The sequence below is a fragment of the Entelurus aequoreus genome, linkage group LG07 (assembly GCF_033978785.1).
Source record: "Entelurus aequoreus isolate RoL-2023_Sb linkage group LG07, RoL_Eaeq_v1.1, whole genome shotgun sequence".
NCBI lineage: Eukaryota > Metazoa > Chordata > Actinopteri > Syngnathiformes > Syngnathidae > Entelurus > Entelurus aequoreus.
This window is the reverse complement of record NC_084737.1, coordinates 52,441,676-52,458,068: the sequence shown is the minus strand read 5'-3', so window position 1 is coordinate 52,458,068 and position 16,393 is coordinate 52,441,676. Positions and strand designations below refer to the sequence as shown.

The 16,393-nt window shown below is 38.5% G+C and overlaps 1 protein-coding gene across 6 annotated transcripts in view; it reads right to left on the bottom strand.

Moving 5' to 3' along the window:
• LOC133653993 (nuclear receptor coactivator 3-like) overlaps nt 1–16,393 on the bottom strand; it is a 153,090-nt gene that overhangs the window by 90,151 nt on the left and 46,546 nt on the right. The window contains exon 2 of one of the 6 annotated variants that reach the window (XM_062053901.1): nt 3,299–3,472. The exons of the other annotated variants lie outside the window; for them this stretch is intronic. The gene's annotated coding sequence lies outside the window, so the exon portion shown is untranslated. The remainder of the gene's footprint in view (nt 1–3,298; nt 3,473–16,393) is intronic. 6 annotated transcript variants of the gene reach the window in all.

Below are 16,393 nucleotides of genomic sequence, written 5' to 3'. Positions count from 1 at the left end.
TAAAAACTACTATATGGCTGACGAGGAGAAGACGCAGTTAAATGCAGGCACTTAAATATGACCACCCACAAAACGGCACATTATGAAGAGACCGTCAGAAAGCGCCTTGACGATGGTCTGTAAAACATCATCTTTGCAACATTTTGACCAAAGAACCACTATTACTGTTATGTACAACCTTCGAGGGCCACCACAAATAATAATCTGTTTCTCAGTTGTGGTCCGTATAGGGTGCCGTGGTTCTCCGTGTTAGTACACTTTCCCACCACTTGTGGCAATAATGACAATCTCAAACAAACAAAAAGTCTGGAGCTAAAGTCATAGTGAAGTTTCTTAAAATAACGTGAACTTTTGACTGTATTTATTTGCTATTTAGAATGCATAAAAAAATAAAAACATACGTGTTCTTGTCCTACACTTTTTTTTTTGCCTATTGTTCCCAATCATTATGAGAGACAAGACGACATATGTATTTTTTTGAGCATTCTAACTCGTAAATAAAAATCCACTAATAACGGAGTCAATGGCAGGTCCTCTAGTCCACCCATAAATCCCTCTAAAAAATCATCCAAAAAGTGCCAACAATACTTCATTTACATATTGTGACTTTAATATTAACCAAATATTAGCAACATTGTTATTATAAGCGCTAACGCAGATTAACTATTTTTAGGGGCCCCGTGATCACAGGGAGATAACAACTTGTGCTGCTGTATTGACATCAGTGGCTGTGGTGAGCTGCTTTCACACCTCGGAGCTCTAAAGTAGATTTTTTATTAAACATTTTTTGAAACATTTGTTTATTGGATTTTTTACATATACAGTCCAGAAATAAAATTAAACACATGTCAAATGTTCTTTTTTCTCTCTCCCAAACAAGTAACCCAGAACGATTTTATAGAAAATAACATAAAAATAATAAACTACAAAAAAAAAAATGCATCAGTCAAATAAGTATAGGCAAATATTGACATGAAGCCACAGACTTGTGCACTCCTAAGTGTGCCCAACACGGTGCAGCAATACGGAAAAACATACAAAAATCTAATCAATTATCTACCTTTCAATTACTTTTCAATCGGGGTTAAATTTGAAATCAGTCTCTTTTACATATTTTAAAAAACAACCCCATACTTCCTGAAACTTCACAGAACAACCATTCAATGTCAGCCTAATTTTCTCCAGTTTGAGAAAATACAGAGCATCTTTAATCCAGCAGGTGTGGCAAGGAGGGGTGTTGCCTTGAAAGTTTATTCTAAATCATAAATAATGCCTCTCACCTGGACAGTAGAAGGATGAAGACATAAACCGACAAGCTGGTCAACTTTGGCATCCAATTTTGACCCAGAAGAAGCGTGAACTTTTGACTGCATTTATTTGCTATTTAGAATGCATAAAAAAAAGAAAAACATACGTGTTCTTGTTCTTCATAACAATTGTAAATGATAGACAACATTCCAAAAAAAGTGCAGTTCCCCTTTAGGTGCAAAAATGATGACTTAAATGGAGAATTTTAATTTGCATTTAAATTTTTATTGACAGTTTATTTAAGGAACACATATTATTCATTATTAATTTAGCTATAATATTTTTATGTTAGCACCGTGTAATTTTAAGTACATATTAGTTTTTATGAGTCCCTTTTTTGCAGTATATTTGATTAGTATTTATTATGTAATCAGCCTGACCTAAGCCTTGATAATAACCTTTGTGATTAACACAAAGTTTCTATCATTTTAGGATTAGCCACAAGGTTTAGCCTGTTAAACTGTAAGTAAGTTAGATATAATTATTGAATAAGATTAAAATCAAGAGTAAGATTGCTAATGAAGTGTTAATATTTGCGTGGATCCTGGGCCCCTCTGTAGTGAAAAAGTTTGGCCCCTACGTCAAAAAGGTTAAAAACCCATGATGTAGACCACACGGAAGTGTTTTGTGTGCAACTAGTGCTAAAATACATGAATTCCCGTTTAGTTAACATTTTTCCATCTTAACCATGCAGACAACACCTGACCATGTAAAGTGAGCGAAAATACATCAGATTACCACACCTTAAGATCAAATGATACAGATCTCTTTTGGATCTGGATGTCACTCACACTCCCAGTAGGATCATGCCACTCTCTCAACATGACAGCCCTGTGCACAACATTGTTCCCTGCTGAACACCACTGGCCAGAGCTAAAGGTCAACCCAGAAGTGTCTTGTAGGTAAACTATTAACGACTTGTTTTCATTTTCTCCCTGCACCCTGGCTCATCCTTTTCTTCCTATATCTCCTATATCGCTCTTTCTGATTGGTGTTCACTCATGTTGCCCTCCTCTCATCCAAGCATCCTCACTTCTGCTACTACTGTCCTGTCTCCACATCCATTGTGTTCTTTTAAAATGCGAAAATGTGGATATTTTAAACTTTGGTAGGTTAGAGAGGGAGGAACTCGACAGTGTATAGCAGCACCACATAACACTGTATGCCACAGGGTACACCTTGTTTCCTATACATATTTTTGGTTTGATTTGGATTCCAGGTAAAACGGGGTTACATACAGTAACAACATTTTTTTTTTCCTGGAACGAGTAATCTAATTAATTACTTTTATGTACGTTACAACGCCATTACCAATACATTTAATGTAATGTGGCAAAGCTACTTTTAATGCGGAGAAGACAGCTTCTCAATCCCACTTGAGGAAGTAGCTCTTTAGTAGTGCAAGCGGCATGCGCGCACTACTACTACTACTACGGGGAAATAATGAACATTCAAACAAGTGGCAGTCACCAACACAGGGTTTGTACACCTTTTCCATGGCCAAATTGAAGCATTTTTCAAGGAGTTTCAAGATCAATTTTCCAGTTTTTCCAGTACCCTTCAAAAGGCGAAAACCAGTGTGAATCAATCCATAGCCTTGTTGTTTGAGGTCACCGAATGCTGTCTGTAGGAAAAATAAGGAAAATCGGCTAAAACCTAAGCCTAACATTGAACCAGCAGTTATCATTAACTGAATGGGGCATAGAAAATGAAGCAGTGTGACTATTCAATGTCAGTGTTTGCAAACGTGTCTCCATTTGTGTTGTTTTTCAAATGTCTTGTTCTTTTTCTTACTTACAGCTCTAAATGACATCGAACAGCACGGACTGATTCATACCGTATTTTTGCTTGTAAACTGCATAATGTGATATAATTACACGCACCCTCAAAATGTCAATTTCACTCATTTATTAACAAAACTGTTCCACATTAATATAAGGATAATAAATTAAAGGAACATATTGTGTTTGTTTCACAACACCTCAGTCACCTTGCATTAAGTATATCTAGCCTTATAACTGTGGCTATCCATCCATCCATCCATTTTCTACCGCTTATTCCCTTCGGGTTCGCGGGGGGCGCTGGAGCCTATCTCAGCTGCATTCGGGCGGAAGGCGGGGTACACCATGGACAAGTCGCCACCTCATCGCAGGGCCAACTGTGGCTATGATAAGAAAATAACAAAAAGACAAAAGGTAACTTTTTTTGCTTTCACTGAGGTAGCCAGACAAGTTAAGTAGACAACGAAAATAATAGAGCAAGAAATGCATACAACCATGTTGTGTAAAAACTACAAAATCATTCATATTACCTCAGCTCTAAGTTGTGAAAAAGGTTACAAATCATACATTACATGACCTTCACAGTACAAACAAGTCCAATAATGTAACCATTTTAATGCAATCAACCAAAACGACAAAATGTAACTTGTTTGCTTTAACTGAGGTAGTCAGACAAGTTAAGTAGACAACCAAAATAATGGAGCAAAAAATACATCGAACCATGGTGGATTTCCTTTTTGCATACTGTGCAGCAGGCTACACGTGGATTTGATTCACGTTTTATCCAAAGCTTGTATTTGTCATTTTCCATCCAATGTTCATTAAAACGACAACCTCCCGGCATGATGGACCGATGCACCACTGTCCTCTTGGGGGCGACACAGAGCCATATATACGGCTCTGATATGACAACAACCTAATGTAAGGGCTCGTGCAAAGCCAACAGATCAAGCGTGTAGCTTATATTTTTAAGGAAACTTATTTTATTTTTTCCCATTTTATAATTAGCCTATTGAGTCAGAGTGCCGAGAAATATAATGAACATTTCCAAGCATTTTACAAGCACCATCCATCCATCCATCCGTCTTCTTCCGCTTATCCGAGGTCGGGTCGCGGGGGCAGCAGCCTAAGCAGGGAAGCCCAGACTTCCCTCTCCCCAGCCACTTCGCCCAGCTCCTCCCGGGGGATCCCGAGGCGTTCCCAGGCCAGCCGGGAGACATAGTCTTCCCAACGTGTACTGGGTCTTCCCCGTGGCCTCCTATCGGTCGGACGTGCCCTAAACACCTCCCTAGGGAGGCGTTCGGGTGGCATCCTAACCAGATGCCCGAACCACCTTATCTGGCTCCTCTCGATGTGGAGGAGCAGCGGCTTTACTTTGAGCGACCCCCGGATGACAGAGCTTCTCACCCTATCTCTAAGGGAGAGCCCCGCCACCCGGCGGAGGAAACTCATTTCGGCTGCCTGTACCCGTGATCTTGTCCTTTCGGTCATAACCCAAAGCTCATGACCATAGGTGAGGATGGGAACGTAGATCGACCGGTAAATTGAGAGCTTTGCCTTCCGGCTCAGCTCCTTCTTCACCACAACGGATCGATACAGCGTCCGCATTACTGAAGACGCCGCACCGATCCACTCTATCCTCACTTGTGAACAAGACTCCGAGGTACATTTTACAAGCACTTCACCCAAAATTGAAGCATTTTTCAAACCTTGAAATCACAACATTAAAATCCAAGCATTTTCAAGGTTTTTAAGCACCCGTACGAACCCTACAACAATAATTATCCTAAAATACTGCATTTGTGGACTAGGAGAGACAAACATTGGCACACGTTTAACCGCTTTATTAACTATCAGTGAAAACAGATAATGTCGTCAACAATCTTCTTCCAGTCTGCTGGCTACCAATGCTGAGCTAAGACAGCCAAATAGCTCTCCCTCACTGACGTCACACTTCACTTGACGACAGGCACTTCCTTTTAAAAGCTAACACTGACGCACTCTTCTCTCATGAAACATATCTCAACTGCACACACCAGATATATGAACGTTAAAAAAGTAATGCATTAATGACTTTCCCTAGTCATTAATTACATCTATTAAAAAAATCATTCTGGCAGCACGGTGGCAGAGGGGTTAGTGCGTCTGCCTCACAATACGAAGGCCCTGATTAGTCGTGAGTTCAATCCCGGCCTCGGGATCTTTCTGTGTGGAGTTTGCATGTTCTCCCCGTGACTGCGTGGGTTCCCTCCGGGTACTCCGGCTTCCTCCCACCTCCAAAGACATGCACCTGGGGATAGGTTGATTGGCAACACTAAATTGGCCCTAGTGTGTGAATGTGAGTGTGAATGTTGTCTGTCTATCTGTGTTGGCCCTGCGATGAGGTGGCGACTTGTCCAGGGTGTACCCCGCCTTCCGCCCGATTGTAGCTGAGATAGGCTCCAGCGCCCCCCGCGACCCCGAAGGGAATAAGCGGTAGAAAATGGATGGATGGAAAAAATCATTCTGAACTTTCTAGGAAAGTAATGAGTAACTGTAATTAAATATTTTTTTAAAGTTATTTTTCTAACACTGCAAAAACTTTCCACATAACATTGATTACGTTAAGCATTAATTTCCGTTGGCCTGTCAATGATTGTATCTTAGAAATAAGCTAGCGGCATAGATACCAACCTTTATCCTGTATGAATGCATTGTTTTTTTTTGTTGTTTTTATAGTATGCACACTTCCTGTGTATATTATAGGGGCTGTTTGCAACCTTCAAACAACTGCCTAGAGGGCGCTAACAGTTTCCCACAGATTGCCAATATAATTGTGGCAATGGGGGCATGGCTAGGGGAGTAGTGGGTGTGTGACCTTCTGTTGTTGGTGCATGCTGACAAACTACAAAAACCTGTTGCTCAAACCTGAAACTCTTAAATTTGAAACAAATAACGTAGTCAATGTTTTGTCAAACATGTAGAAGCAGATAATAACCTTGAAGGTGAAGTGTTGCTTACTGTATGTATCGCAAAGTCTTACCCCAAAAATGTTTTAATTTTTTTTATTCGTAACGGCCTTGAATTTACTTGTGAATATACAGTACAGGCCAAAAGTGTGGACACACCTTCTCATTCAATGCATTTTCATGACTATTTACATTGTAGATTGTCACCTAAGGCATCAAAACTATGAATGAACACATGTGGAGTTATGTACTTAACAAAAAAAGTGAAACAACTGAAAACATGTTTTATATTGTAGTTTCTTCAAAATAGCCACCCTTTGCGCTGATTACTGCTTTGCACACTCTTGGCATTCTCTCGATGAGCTTCAAGAGGTAGTCACCTGAAATGGTTTTCACTTCACACGTGTAATAGTTTTGATGCATTCAGTGACAATCTACAAAATAAAGAAAACTAATTGAATTGAGAAGGTGTGTCTAAACTTTTGGCCTGTACTGTATGTGAAACACTAGTGCTAACTTTCCTAAGTATTGTAAATAGACCTCTTCCGGTTTTTAGCACGTACCCACGTCTTAAATGACACACACCCATTAGCTTTGTTTGTTATCTAATGATAGTTATTGGCTATGTTTAGCTCTTAATGTTGGCTATTATTGAATGTATATTCTATCACAACAGCAAATTGTTAGTTGCTTCTCTGGGACTATCTTTGTTTGTGTGAAAGCATGCTCCTATGTGCGTGTGTTCGAGACAGCGGTGAGTTACTTTGGCAGGCAATTCTTATTCAACATAATTAGTATTAGTATGTCTATTTATCTGTGTTGGCCCTGCGATGAGGTGGCGACTTGTCCAGGGTGTACTCTGCCTTTCACCCGAATGCAGCTGGGATAGGCTCCAACCACTCACCACGACCCCGAGACGGACAAGCGGTAGAAAATGGATGGATAGATGGAAAAATATAGACCCTTAAAAAACGGGCTAGCTGGTGATGTTCCTGTTATATATTGTGGTTTGAAAATTTTTAAATGCAAGCATTTCCTTTGATGTACTTTCCTTTTTCTGCTTAGTTTAACAGTAACTTCATTGTAGATACTATCAATAAACAACCTCAAGTTAGAAATTTGTTTAATCTCTAATACAAAGGTCGGTTTACCTACCACCAAAAATAAATTCAAACATTCAGGGAGTATGTAAATAAACAAGAGGTTTAGAAATTGCAGACATTGTAAAAACAAAAAGAGAAAAAAATTCAAAATACAGCAAAACGATATAACATGAAAATGTGAACTTGATACAACACAAATATTTGTCTTTAAAGTATATGTATGAAATCAGAATTTGCTTTTTTAAAAAAACCCACTATGTTTTCCGGACTGTAAGCGGCTATTTAAACCCTGCGGCTTTTACAAAGGTGTGGCTAATCTATGTAATTGTCTTGGCTAACAAAAAAAAATATGGAATGAATTAAGCACAGAAATCAAACAATGTACTAAAATGATCCACTGTAAGTAACTGTTCAGTCATTTTACTGCCATGTTACAGACACCGTTTGGCAAAAATTAAGGCATGTAAATAAACATTTACAAAATCCATCCATCCATCCATCCATCCATTTCCTACCGCTTGTCCCTCTCGGGGTAGCTGGGGGGTGCTGGAGCCTATCCCAGCTGCAATCGGGCGGAAGGCGGGGTACATCCTGGACAAGTCACCAGCTCATCGCAGGGCCAACACAGATAGACAGACAACTCTTTCCATGTAAATATCCCATTTTACAATGTACCAGTCTATCTGCGGTTTTTTGTTTAGTATAGTATAGTATAGTATAGTATAGTATAGTAATATATGAAATACATGTTTTTCTTATAATATTTAGTGGGTGCGGCTTACATAGTCCGAAAAAATATGGTACATATGTCAGCGACAATTATGCAAATTATATGATGGCATCAATTTGACATCACCTGGTCACACACCTGATTATGCCCCCACCGCCACAAATAGTTCTGTGGAAGCCACTGGATACAATTTGACATGTATAATTATTTTAGATGTTGTAGTAAATGTACAATTAACCCAACTTGATTAGCACAAACACACTCTTTTTTTGAGACAACCATTTTCATTATTTATTTGGAAACAATAACAGTAATATGGTGTCATGTTTAAAACGTTCTACTCAGACGCTGTTTTCGTAAGTTTGATCTCTGAAAGGTTGTTTATTAAAAGAACAGGAAGTGAAAAGAAAACTACAACTTAAGCTCTTGACTGGTGAAATGTGCTAATTTCTCTGAATTGTTTCTCCCTGCTATACTAGTGCCACTGTAATACTCCTTAAAATTCATACTGAACACATGATACTTAATGACTGGATGTACAGTATAGATGAATATAGATACAGATATGGATAGACAGATACTGTAGATAGACTGTTGACCTAAATAGGATGTATCTTCTCAAAACAAACAAAAGCCCCCTGAGAAAGATATCACTGCATCTTTTTCTCATATTGCATGAAATCAATATTTATATTCTGGCCCCTCTCGCTCTTTCAAAGAGACTGTCACAATTGTTTACTACGACTCAGATCTCACTGGACTGACAAGTTTGTTGTGAGAAGGCAAAAAAAGAAGGAACAAAGGGGTATGTAGAGCTGGCAATAAAGAGCTGATCCAACCAAAGATGTTTCTTTATACACTTGCCAGCATGACAGAATTGCATGCTAAAGGCAGCAATTGTGCTGAGTCCTTATCCACAATGTGTAATTCAGCACTTTGGTTGAAGCCTAAGCCAGCGCGTGCCATGCGAAAATCTCCTGAGTCACGTGTGACGTGTGTCACTGAGAGATTCCCAGAAAGTCACATTAGCTTCTGAGCAAAAGGCTGCTGGCAACTAAGAAAATGTGCCCGATGATTTTTAGTTTCCCACTGTTATTGTTCATAAAATATTGCAATAATATCTCAGGATTAGGATGGCTTAGAGTTGCGGAAAGAGTACACCAAATTGCAATGTGCGTGGTATTCAAAATACTCAGAGAAACTGTCCCCAAGTACTATTTCACCAGAGTAAGTGATGCTCACAGGTACTACACGAGAGGGAGTTCCTCAGACCTCGTCCCTCCCAAATTCAAGACTCTCATGGGAGAAAAATGCATTCTACTATTTTGCCACCACACAGTGGAATGCACTACCAACAGACCTTAATATTCGAACTTCCCAACTGAATTTTAAAACTGCCATAAAATCATGGCTCAGCTCAACCTCTACCTGATCTGAACCAAAATTGATCCCCAGCAACTCTTCGAAGCATCAACAAGTTTATATCTGGTTATAGTGTATATATATTTTCTCATTCGGTTTTGCACACTCTTGGAGTCAACATGTGCATAGTCATGTACATAGTGTCATGTACATAGTGTCACCAAATATGATTCCCGGGCGCGGCACCGCTGCTGCCCACTGCTCCCCTCACCTCCCAGGGGGTGAACAAGGGGATGGGTCAAATGCAGAGGACAAATTTCACCACACCTAGTGTGTGTGTGACAATCATTGGTACTTTAACTTTATATACCATTATTATTGAATGTATCAAATGTGATGAATATTTAATGGCAACAAGCCTCTTGGCTTTTTGTGCCATCCATTTGCCTTTTTAAAGCATTACATGGATTAAATTCTTTAGGATGTCAATAAACTTCTTAATCAATCAATCAATCAATCAATCAAGGATGTTCCGATGAGGGTTTTATGCTGCCGATTCCGATCATCTATGAGTGACATTGGCCGATACCAATACCGATCACATGTATTAACTGTACATTTTTCCATTTATTTATGGTAAGGTAACGATATCAACACAATATTCATACTAGTTCCTTATTATGTTTACAATTGTTCGAGCAAAACAAAGTCAATAGTACCCAATAACTAAACAAAATCAAAAACTACTATGTATAACTCGTTGCCCTGTAAGTCCTCCGGTGTCTAAGGAATTATTCCTTGACTTTGTACACAGTAACAAAAACGACAACAAAAGTGTTGAGAAAATGAAAATACCTTGCTAATAACTCTTGTATTGATTACCGCCAATTTATGGATCGATCCGCCCTCCTTTTACTTGTCGTCTACTGACTGTGAGAATGCGGACACAGTCACAGTTGTTATATATATTATCCCTCTCTCTAACTCTTATTATTCTACTTGTTAATTTCCTCTTAGTAACTGCTGACTTTGTGCTGCAACATGATTCCATCTACACTTCCTAAACTTTACTAAGCACTATTTTCTTGGTGTTGTTTCAAGCTAGCTTAGCTATTGGCGTTCCTGGCTTGCTCCCTGTGTGTAACATGTTTAGCCTTGTCCTCCAGTGATAATGTTACCTGAAAATTGAGTTTATGTGCTGTAATGGAGGTGTTTGTTATTGTATGGCGACTGCTGGCCAGTTTGTCAGCTACGGGACCAAAAAATAAATGGTGTCAGTAAGACGGGATCAGTATTTATGATCGGCATTACAAGACATAAATCAGGAATGGCCAATCACATAGTTTTTCGTAAAAAAATCCCTAATAATATCAATTTTTTTCTGTTTTTGAAATATTAGGAAATTGGTAAAGTAGATAATTAATGCCAGATATTCTGTAAGTGATATTGCAATCTGCTTAACAAGCCACAGTTGAATGGACACAGACGCCTTTGTGACGCCACACTAGCAACACAGTTAATCAGGAAGAGAAACAGAAAGGTGACCAATACGATGAAATCCACTTGGCCCAGCACGCTGCTCCAAATCACGGTGATGAGGTAAATGCAGTGGACCTTGGAGTCAATATCATGCTACGCTGAAATGAGTGATGTGGCTGAAAGCAGAGTGAGGAACTGGTCAAAGGAGAGTGTGTTTGATGAGTGTGTGCGTGCGTGCGTGCGTGCGTGCGTGCGTACGCACGAGTTGGAGGCAAAGCAATTGAGGAGGAGTGGCGGCGGAGGGGAAGGCAGAACGAGGGTGAACTGAGTTGAGGAGGTGGTCACGTAACAGGCGGGTTCAGACAGAGTTGAAGCCGCGGCTTCTCTGGGCTGCATCTGGTAACATTTACCTAAACTTCTGCCCTGTAAATGTATTTGTGTGCGCGCATGTGTGTGCGTGTGTGTGCATGGGCACGTAAAAGACAACTCAAAAGCATAAAACTATGTCTGGATTTTTTTTACAATGGAAAATGAGTAAAAACACAGAGCTCCCATTCTTTGGGCTATAACACCTCCCTGTAAGGCCCCTTTTACAAGTATCTATTAATTTAAAGTAAGGAGAAACATGAAACTACACGCCCCTCTCGACTCTTCCACCACCAACCAGGTCCTACTTGGGGCAAACGCAAACAGGACCAATTTGGTTGATCTACTTTTAAAAACATTATCTACACAAAACGATTAATTGTTACCACTTTGGATCCATTCACCCATCTGTCTGCTAAGTAGCTGACTCTGTAAACAACAAGTTCAATAGGGTTCCAATTAGAGATGTCCGATAATATCGGCCTGCCGATATTATCGACCGATAAATGCTTTAAAATGTAATATCGGAAATGATCGGTATCGTTTTTTTCATTATCGGTATCGTTTTTATTTTTATTTTTTTTAGTAGAAACAACAACAAAAACACGAGATACACTTACAATTAATACACTAACCCAAAAACCCACCCTCTCCCATTTACACTCATTCACACAAAAGGGTTGTTTCTTTCGGCTATTAATATTCTGGTTCCTACATTATATATCAATATATATCAATACAGTCTGCAAGGGATACAGTCCGTAAGCACACACGATTGTGCGTGCTGCTGGTCCACTAATAGTACTAACCTTTAACAGTTAATTTGACTCATTTTCATTAATTACTAGTTTCTATGTAACTGTTTTTATATTGTTTTACTTTCTTTTTTATTCAAGAAAATGTTTTTAATTTATCTTATTTTATTTTATACATTTTTAAAAAAAGGACCTTATCTTCACCATACCTGGTTGTCCAAATTAGGCATAATAATGTGTTAATTCCACGACTGTATATATAGCGGTATCGGTTGATATCGGTATCGGTAATTAAGAGTTGGACAATATCGGAATATCGGATATCGGCAAAAAGCCATTATCGGACATCCCTAGTTCCAATAAGTTATTTGATGTAAATTCTCATTACACAATTAAAGACACTTCATTAAATAATTCGAAGTTTGATCGGTAAAAGGTCACAGATTCAAAATCATGCCAACTTAATGTTGCATGCAACACATACACAGTAAAATCCCCAGTGTTAAATATGCAGTGTTAACATGCATTACATCTATCAGAGTTATTACAACAACAGCTGGAGTAAAACGCCCCCCAGTGTTGGTGTTGATTTCCGTCGTTAAACGAGACAGTGTTAGAGTTACTCTGATTAGCCCCGCCCTCCAGCCCCTCCTCGTGTCCACACCCTGAAGAATTTTCTGGAAGCCATATTCTGAATGTTTAAAGGCCTACTGAAAGCCACTACTACCGACCACTACCGACCACGCAGTCTGATAGTTTATATATCAATGATGAAATCTTAACATTGCAACACATGCCAATACGGCCGGGTTAACTTATAAAGTGACATTTTAAAATTCCCGGGAAATATCCGGCTGAAACATCGCGGTATGATGACGTATGCGCGTGACGAAGTCCGAGTAACGGAAGTTATGGTACCCCGTAGAATCCTATACAAAAAGCTCTGTTTTCATTTCATAATTCCACAGTATTATGGACATCTTTTGCAATTTTTTTAATGAACAATGAAGGCTGCAAAGAAGACAGTTGTAGGTGGGATCAGTGTATTAGCATCGGACTACAGCAACACAACCAGGAGGACTTTGTTGGAGCGCTAGCCGCGCTAGCCGCCGACTTCACCTTGACTTCCTACGTCTCCGGGCCGCCAAACGCATCGGGTGAAGTCCTTCGTCCTTCTGCCGATCGCTGGAACGCAGGTGAGCACGGGTGTTGATGAGCAAATGAGGGCTGGCTGGCGTAGGTGGAGAGCTAAAGTTTTTAGCATAGCTCTGTGCAGTCTGGTTGCTAAGTTAGCTTCAATGGCGTCGTTAGCACAGCATTGTTAACCTTCGCCAGCCTGGAAAGCATTAACCGTGTATTTACATGTCCACGGTTTAATAGTATTGTTGATTTTCTATCTATACTTCCCGTCAGGGGTTTATTTCTTTTGTTTCTATATTCAGTTAAAGCAAGATGCTATCACGTTAGCTCGTAGCTAAAGCATTTCGCCGATGTATTGTCGTGGAGATAAAAGGCACTGAATGTCCATTTCGCGTTCTCGACTCTCATTTTCAAGAGGATATAGTATCCGAGGTGGTTTAAAATACAAATCTGTGATCTACAATAGAAAAAGGAGAGTGTGGAATCCAATGAGCCAGCTTGTACCTAAGTTACGGTCAGAGCGAAAAAAGATACGTCCATCGCTGCCTCTCAAGTCATTCACTGTAACGTTCCTCATCTACGAATCTTTCATCCTCGCTCAAATTAATGGGGTAATCATCACTTTCTCGGTCCGAATCTCTCTCGCCCCATTGTAAACAACGGGGAATTGTGAGGAATACTAGCTCCTGTGACGTCACGCTACTTCCGGTACAGGCAAGGCTTTTTTTATCAGCGAGCAAAAGTTGCGAACTTTATCGTCGATTTTCTCTACTAAATCCTTTCAGCAAAAATATGGCAATATCGCGAAATGATCAAGTATGACACATAGAATGGATCTGCTATTCCCGTTTAAATTTTAAAAAATCATTTCAGTAGGCCTTTAAGGACCGTGGTAAGTTGCTTCTCCTCTCTTCATCATCATCATCATCATCATCAGCCGTTGTCAGTCCACTGCTGGACGAAAGCCTCAGCATGTTTCTGCCATAGTGAACAATCTCTTGGCGTACTCTTCATGCTGGTTATTAGCCTACACCTTCCACGCTGGCTTGGTGCGGGTCTCTTACTAAATCAATTATTTGTCATTTGTAGCATCATGTCAGAATTTACTTTATATTGTTGCTCAATATGTAATTAAGTTATTTGTGTACGGTTTTGTATCTAAAAAATATGGTATTCTAAAAGGGCTAATGTCACCCAGTGAATGCTAGCTTAAATGTTAGCCACCTCAGACTTCATTTTTGCGCGGGCTGTGGGACAATTTCAAACATTATGTGAAATAGAATATTTAATATGTAAATTGTACATAATTATATACTGTATAAACCTGGACAACTTATATTTTACTCACTTATTCACAAAATACAGGTTTTCACTGTAGTATAGTGATGTACATGTACACTTGAGCACTTATAATGCCTAATGGAGTGCTTCAGTACTCATATCTTTGAATTATTATTATTTTCTTTTTAATGTATTTATTTTTCTAACTTTTAATACAAGGGTTTTTCGACCACGGAGCACAACATTAGAAGAGTCATTTTTACACGTTTGTTACATTTACAGGAAACATTTAAGCCCAAAAATAGATTATTTTTGCACCAAGTGCAAATAACGCAGAACCTTTGTCATTCCGCGCCCACAACAGTGGAAGCTAGGTATGTTAGCCGCTTGGCTAGCAGACGTAACTAGCAGACGAGGCTAGCAGAGCACTGGGCGGACAGGTGAGTTTACCGCCGCTGCCACGAAGCGAAAGGAGGAACTCGTATAAATACCACGGTGTTTCTATGTCTAATATCAGGTTAGTGTGCCGGGTAATTTTATCATTGTATAATCTTGTGACTATATGCTCCGTGTACAGGCTGGGAAAGGGAGAATGAAAAGATGTCAAAGTATTGTAAGGACGCCACTCGCGCCATTATCAACAGTTGACAGCCTCTAATGAATGTCGTAACCCGACTAGTGTAAGCTGTATTCAACGCCAAAATAAATATATAATAATGAACGCACAGAAACCGGCTTTTACTCTGTTCTTCGTTACACACACAGACCAAATTTGAACCTCCTCTTGCTCTGTAAACTGCATGTGTAAATGGCTTCAAGTTTATCAGAAACCAGGACATTTGTAACTATTAAATAAACTAACATAGGGCTCAGTCCGTTACAGTGTATATATATATATATATATATATATATATATATATATATATATATATATATATATATATATATATATATATATATATATATATATATATATATACATATATATATATATATATATATATATATATATATATATATATATATATATATATATATATATATAAGTATTTATAACTTTCAGAAATGCATTGCAGTTCATAAAATAATAATTTAAAAAAAGGTTGCAGTATCACATATACCCAGAACTGTGATACGTTGACTTCTTTTCTGGCATTCTGAATGAATGTGCACTGGTAAAAGTGAGACTGGGTGATGTCCAAAAAGTTGTTAGAATAACAGAACCAAATGTGTCAGGCTTTTTGAATGCAGGTAGGAATTTGATATTGTGAAAGTGATGTTTGCACACAAGCTTTAACTGTGCTATGAGCAGAGTATGTACACAGCTTTGAATGTCTGGAAATACAGTGTTTTCCAGGTTTGAAATCAGAATCATCTTTGTTGGCCATGTATGTAAAACACACAAGGGATTTGACTCCGGTAAACTGTGCTTTCTCTGAAACAATGAACGAAAAAATATAAATGTGCTGGAAATGTGAACAATGTGCTGGAAAATGCTGGATTTACTCTATGATGGCCAGTGTCATAATTTAAAAATGTATAGTTTGATGTAATTGTGTTGCTCCCGGTGTAAGCATCAAATGTGTCTGGGTGGGGCAAGCCCAGTTCTTTGTCATGCAGTGTGTGTATATATATATATATATATATATATATATATATATATATATATATATATATATATATATATATATATATATATATATATATATATATATATATATATATTGTCTATTTAAAATATATATAGTCTATTTAAAACTTTGGCTTCTTTAAAAAGTTTACATTTTATCTTGAAAGTGCTGGAAAATAGTTTGAATTTTGCTCCTAAAAAGCTGTATGTTAGTTAATAGCACTGTTTCAATTAAATTAAAATTCAGTTGAATTTAGTTATAGAAAACTGCTCTCACTTTATATCTAATGGTAAGAACAAAGTTTATATTATAACTCAAATGATAGGTTTGAATTCCAAATTTAGTGTCTGTAACTGGGTTTCCATTACAGATTTTTTGCAAAATAAAAGCAACATTTCTAAATGACGACAGTCTAATTGCGCATGTAATCTTATCCCGCAAGAATTCGGCATAGGAAGATGGACTCTCCAAAAATCCATATAACACTCCATATTCCCATGTTGTTATAA